This window comes from Oncorhynchus nerka, linkage group LG14 (assembly GCF_034236695.1).
Source record: "Oncorhynchus nerka isolate Pitt River linkage group LG14, Oner_Uvic_2.0, whole genome shotgun sequence".
In the NCBI taxonomy this organism is placed as follows: domain Eukaryota; kingdom Metazoa; phylum Chordata; class Actinopteri; order Salmoniformes; family Salmonidae; genus Oncorhynchus; species Oncorhynchus nerka.
The window spans coordinates 16,890,744-16,897,579 of record NC_088409.1 but is presented as its reverse complement, the minus strand read 5'-3'; the positions used below and the strand labels follow the sequence as shown (position 1 = coordinate 16,897,579).

Genomic DNA, 6,836 nt, shown 5'->3' with positions numbered 1-6,836 from the left:
GGTGGACAGTAAACATGTCTTATGGGTGGACAGTAAACATGTCTTATGGGTGGACAGTAAACATGTCTTATGGGTGGACAGTAAACATGTCTTATGGGTGGACAGTAAACATGTCTTATGGGTGGACAGTAAACATGTCTTATGGGTGGACAGTAAACATGTCTTATGGGTGGACAGTAAACATGTCTTATGGGTGGACAGTAAACATGTCTTATGGGTGGACAGTAAACATGTCTTATGGGTGGACAGTAAACATGTCTTATGGGTGGACAGTAAACATGTCTTATGGGTGGACAGTAAACATGTCTTATGGGTGGACAGTAAACATGTCTTATGGGTGGACAGTAAACATGTCTTATGGGTGGACAGTAAACATGTCTTATGGGTGGACAGTAAACATGTCTTATGGGTGGACAGTAAACATGTCTTATGGGTGGACAGTAAACATGTCTTATGGGTGGACAGTAAACATGTCTTATGGGTGGACAGTAAACATGTCTTATGGGTGGACAGTACACATGTCTTATGGGTGGACAGTAAACATGTCTTATGGGTGGACAGTAAACATGTCTTATGGGTGGACAGTAAACATGTCTTATGGGTGGACAGTAAACATGTCTTATGGGTGGACAGTAAACATGTCTTATGGGTGGACAGTACGCATGTCTTATGGGTGGACAGTACACATGTCTTATGGGTGGACAGTAAACATGTCTTATGGGTGGACAGTACGCATGTCTTATGGGTGGACAGTAAACATGTCTTATGGGTGGACAGTAAACATGTCTTATGGGTGGACAGTACACATGTCTTATGGGTGGACAGTACGCATGTCTTATGGGTGGACAGTACGCATGTCTTATGGGTGGACAGTACACATGTCTTATGGGTGGACCTTATGAGAGAACGTTACTTCAAACACACACGCCCACAGAGCCCACACAAGACACACTGAAACAGGGCAGAAACATGAGGACTCTCTCCTTTATTCTGGTGCTCAGTCTATCCCTTTCCTCAGGTAATTACAATAGTAATGATATAATAAAGTTATGTTTCTGTATGAATTTGACTTTTGATTATTTAAGTGATAAGATTATTTGTCATAAATGCATGTTTAAACTGCATGACTTATTTGCATATTTGGTAATTCTATATATTATTTTGCTTTACTTTACCACATTCATGATCTTATTGTCAGGTCAGAAAGTCAGGTATCAGAACTGTCATTGTATGGATGGATGTGTCTTTTGAATAATGATGTTGATGCCTCCTCACACTGTAATTCTTTCACATGATACGTTTGTCATTTCAGCCAATGCACTGAAATGCTATGCATGTTATCATTTCAGTTTGTCATTTCAGCCGATGCACTGAAATGCTATGCATGTTATCATTTCAGTTTGTCATTTCAGCCGATGCACTGAAATGCTATGCATGTTATCATTTCAGTTTGTCATTTCAGCCGATGCACTGAAATGCTATGCATGTTATCATTTCAGTTTGTCATTTCAGCCAATGCACTGAAATGCTATGCATGTTATCATTTCAGCCAATGCACTGAAATGCTATGCATGTTATCATTTCAGTTTGTCATTTTATTTCTTTGTCATTTAAGGAATGCTCTCCTTGTTGCTGTTTGCTATTTGCAGTTTGTATGTCATTTCAGTCGATGCACTGATATGCTATTCGTGCCGTTCAACCGCCTCCAATGCAGAGTGTAATCAGACAAACGAAACATGCCTGGCTGCTCAGGATACGTGTATGACCACTGAGGAAAGTGCTGGTAAGGAAACCGCGAGGAATAATGCAATAGGCCAAAGCTGATTCTAATCAATATCAGAATTTCAGAAAACATTTTCAACTGACTGTGGAAATTGTGAAACTGGTGTTTTAATCCTAATGTGTTAATACACTGCAATCATAGAAAACACAGGGCACCAGTGACTTTCCACTTTAAAAGAAAAACTGTGATATAATCATTGATTCATTATAAACCTAGATTTACTAAGCCTTGAATATCTCTAATCTAAAATCTATTTAATGTTAGTTGGTACAAGCTAAAGTAATAGTCTATCTATTGGACAGGACTTGATCACGTGACTTACATGAGGAAAAGATAGACACACAGTGAGCTCCAAAAGTATTGGGACAGTGACCCATTTGTTGTTGTTTTTACTCTCTACTCCAGGACTGTGGATTTTAAATGAGGTTAAAGTGAAGACTGTCAGCTTTAATTTGAGACTATTTTTATCCATATCAGGTGAACCGTTTAGAAATTACAGGACTTTGTGTACATAGTTCCCCATTTCAGGAGACCAAAAGTATTGGGACAAATTCACTTCTATGTGTATTAAAGTAGTATAAAGTGAAGTATTTGGTCCCATATTCCGAGCACACAATGACTACATCAAGCTAATTTGTTGAATGCATTTGTTGTTTGTTTTGGTTGTCTTTTGGAATATTTTGTGCCCAATAGAAATGAAAGGTAAATCACGTATTGTGTATTTTTGGAGTCATTTTTAATTTAAATAAGAATGGAATATGTTTCCAAATACTTCTACATTAATGTGGATACTACCATGATTACAAATAGTCCTGAATGAATCATGAATAATGATGAGTGAGAAAGTTATGGCAGCACACTGTATGTTGTTCTCTGTTGGCAGGAGATAAGAAAAGCCTGATGAAACAGTGTACCAGTTTGGCTGACTGTGAGAGAGTTAAGCGCAATGCTGGTTCGGATCCCCCCGGAAAAGGCAACCAGGTGACCTGCTGTAGGTCTGATCTGTGTAACAGTGGGGCTACTACCATCCACATCCACACAGCTCTCCTGCTTCTGCCAATAGGTGTCCTTTCTCTCCTCAGCAAATATTACAGATAGACCTAAATGTTCTAATGTAATATTAAGTGAGAGCTAACCGGAACATGCACATACTGTATGTATGCAGAATGTAACCAGGATGTATTTGAAATGGGACTATAATTGCGCTACAACGTATTAATGGAGTTTTTTCACTTGTACTTATTAGAAATCAACTGTACTTTAAATAAAGATGAAATAATGAAGAGACTAAGGTCTTTAAAAATTAAGTAGGAAGCGTAGCCTGATGTTTTTGAATCACATCCTTCTACTAGGGTTTATGGAATGACTTTCCTCTTGGATTAAATTATTAACATTCAATGATTTACCTTTATCTCTGTTGCATTGTCATGACTAAATATTAAATGATTTATCTGCATCTCTGTTGCATTGTCATGACTAAATATTAAATGATTTATCTGCATCTCTGTTGCATTGTCATGACTAAATATTAAATGATTTATCTGCATCTCTGTTGCATTGTCATGACTAAATATTAAATGATTTATCTGCATCTCTGTTGCATTGTCATGAATAAATATTAAATGCCAGCTTGCTAATCAGCATGACCCCTGGCTGGAATCTGAAGTAACTTAAGATACCACGATGGACTTCTATCTGTTTACAACTAAATTAAACCTTACAATATTTATTAATAATAATTATTATAATAATTATAATAAGATAGGTCTTCTATAGCTCTTTTTTAAAACCCAAAGGTGATTATAGTTTCCTTTTATTCTAGCAACAAGTTCAATTACTAGTCAAATGTCCCCCTTACAGAGACAAACTTACTAACCAATGATATCATGGGTTCAATTGTACTTCAGTTGGAGTGGATTGTTGCCTGATATGGGTGGCCTCTCATTCAATGTGTATTTGAATCAAACACAATGATACATACCATCCCCTGTTCCCAATAAATTTGTCCCCTGATGAGACAAACATGTTCCACATCATTGTCAGGCCTGTGAAACGGCACTTGAAATAAGATGCCAAAGGTTAAGAGTTTAACATTCAGAATAGCCAAATGATGTTCTCTTGGCACAATTTGGCAAACATTAGAGTGTTTCTCATTTGTGATGGTGTTTATGGCTGACAGAACAATAGCACATCTATAACAGACCAACTATGAAATAACAGTTCCCAGAGTCTGATATGTCCGTTCAGGGTATATAACAAACAACTGACTGATGGCTGCACTCAAACCCCGGTCTCTCGATAGAAAGATACTAATGTGAGATTTCTTCATCACACTATGAGGTTTTTAAATTGAAGCCCAATCGGTGGACCAGCCAACACTAAAAAGGAACCTGTGGCTTCTCCTTTTCTGGTTACAATATGACCAATGACATCTTTCTCAATCTCAGTGACAACATCACTGCTGGTGTGCTATTCTGCACAACTGATTTCACAAGAGAAAGTTATCTAGTCGAGTCATCTTGTAGTGCCATGAAATAGTCCTCTTGTAGTTGAGTTAGAAGCAGCCCATGGTTGTTGTTTTTTAAAAGAAAAGAGTAGAGTCTCTACAGTGGAATACAGACATGGTTGACTTGCAACAATGATTATTTGAGGATCTCCAGGGTTCCTCGAGTCACCACTAATTCTATGAGTGTAGTCTTTACTTGCTTTGATTGTGTTCTGCTACTAACAAACAGCCAAACTGCTGCTGACCCTTACCTGTCCCTGTCCATGAGAGACAACACATGCTATAAACTCCTAATGAACCTACTGGAGTTATTCATTTAAAAACCACTGGCCGGCCTGACGTGAAGGTTACTTTTTGATTGATGAGTTAATGAGATGAGATTGATGAGTTGACTTTGTTCTGGAGGAACCACAAACTGGTGCCATAGGAATCAATGTGACTGAGTGTACGTACTGGCACTGCAAACATGGTGCACATGTTCAGCATTTTAGATCATGTAGCTAATAAAAATCTATTTTGCAACAAGATTTTCATGTTTTATGATGTTATGTTACAGAATACCTGTCAATGATAATAATAATGTCTTCTTTGTCATACACAGTTTTTGATTTGCAATTTGTGAGCATGATGAATTTCCACTTGTCATTAAATAAGTATTAGCTCCACTGTTTGGTGGTGACACAGAGTAGGCCCTACTAGGAGTGGAACGCTAGCTACTGTAAACAGACTGGTACCCAGGCTAGTGTTGAGATACACAGCTCTGAAGTGGTACCCAGGCTAGCGTTGAGACACACAGCTCTGAAGTGGTACCCAGGCTAGCGTTGAGACACACAGCTCTGAAGTGGTACCCAGGCTAGCGTTGAGACACACAGCTCTGAAGTGGTACCCAGGCTAGCGTTGAGACACACAGCTCTGAAGTGGTACCCAGGCTAGCGTTGAGACACACAGCTCTGAAGTGGTACCCAGGCTAGTGTTGAGAGACACAGCTCTGAAGTGGTACCCAGGCTAGCGTTGAGACACACAGCTCTGAAGTGGTACCCAGGCTAGCGTTGAGACACACAGCTCTGAAGTGGTACCCAGGGCGTTGAGACACACAGCTCTGAAGTGGTACCCACACACAGCTCTGAAGTGGTACCCAGGCTAGTGTTGAGACACACAGCTCTGAAGTGGTACCCAGGCTAGCGTTGAGACACACAGCTCTGAAGTGGTACCCAGGCTAGTGTTGAGACACACAGCTCTGAAGTGGTACCCAGGCTAGCGTTGAGACACACAGCTCTGAAGTGGTACCCAGGCTAGTGTTGAGACACACAGCTCTGAAGTGGTACCCAGGCTAGCGTTGAGACACACAGCTCTGAAGTGGTACCCAGGCTAGTGTTGAGACACACAGCTCTGAAGTGGTACCCAGGCTAGCGTTGAGACACACACACAGCTCTGAGACACACAGTGAAGTGGTACCCAGGCTAGTGTTGAGACACACAGCTCTGAAGTGGTACCCAGGCTAGTGTTGAGACACACAGCTCTGAAGTGGTACCCAGGCTAGCGTTGAGACACACAGCTCTGAAGTGGTACCCAGGCTAGTGTTGAGACACACAGCTCTGAAGTGGTACCCAGGCTAGTGTTGAGACACACAGCTCTGAAGTGGTACCCAGGCTAGTGTTGAGACACACAGCTCTGAAGTGGTACCCAGGCTAGTGTTGAGACACACAGCTCTGAAGTGGTACCCAGGCTAGTGTTGAGACACAGCTCTGAAGTGGTACCCAGGCTAGTGTTGAGACACACAGCTCTGAAGTGGTACCCAGGCTAGTGTTGACACACAGCTCTGAAGTGATACCCAGGCTAGTGTTGAGACACAGCTCTGAAGTGGTACCCAGGCTAGTGTTGAGACACACAGCTCTGAAGTGGTACCCAGGCTAGTGATGAGACACAGCTCTGAAGTGGTACCCAGGCTAGTGTTGAGACACACAGCTCTGAAGTGATACCCAGGCTAGTGTTGAGACACAGCTCTGAAGTGGTACCCAGGCTAGTGTTGAGACACACAGCTCTGAAGTCAACTTTCAGTGGGAATGGAAGCTGTTCCCTCCTGTTCTAACCAATTTGAAATCTCCTCAACTGTCAAATGTTCTCCTTGGTTTCTTTCAACAGATACTTTATTTATTTATTTTTTACCAAAAAAATGACAAGTGAACCCCCACTGAAACCATAATCATCCCACATTTCATCAGAATCTGAGTGTCAAAAGGATATGTTTGATGAGTTAACACAGCTCTACCCTGTGTTGTGGGAAAGGGACATGTCAATTAAACCTCTTTAATGCTTATATAATGCAAGATCTCTTTAAGGCAGTATAGCTTCTTGCATTCCAGAAAGTTCCTGCTTGTGTATGTGTATGTGGGTGTGCAACAACACACCATCTGGGCAGACAGCAGAAGGTGCTTACATCAGAGAAACTGTATTCTGTTGTTTACACACCTAACTAGAAGACTAGAATAACCTGCTGTTGCTGTAGAACGAGACGACCAATTCAGTTAGTCTGTATCTTTTACCCAA

At 40.9% G+C, this 6,836-nt stretch overlaps 1 long non-coding RNA gene across 1 annotated transcript; it reads left to right on the top strand.

The window, feature by feature from the left end:
* The first annotated feature begins 908 nt into the window (after positions 1-908).
* LOC115120648 (uncharacterized) lies at positions 909-3,284 on the top strand. Its single transcript, XR_010465725.1, has 3 exons — positions 909-1,018; positions 1,667-1,783; positions 2,667-3,284. It is a non-coding gene; the product is annotated as an uncharacterized LOC115120648 (long non-coding RNA).
* The last annotated feature ends 3,552 nt before the right edge of the window (positions 3,285-6,836 follow it).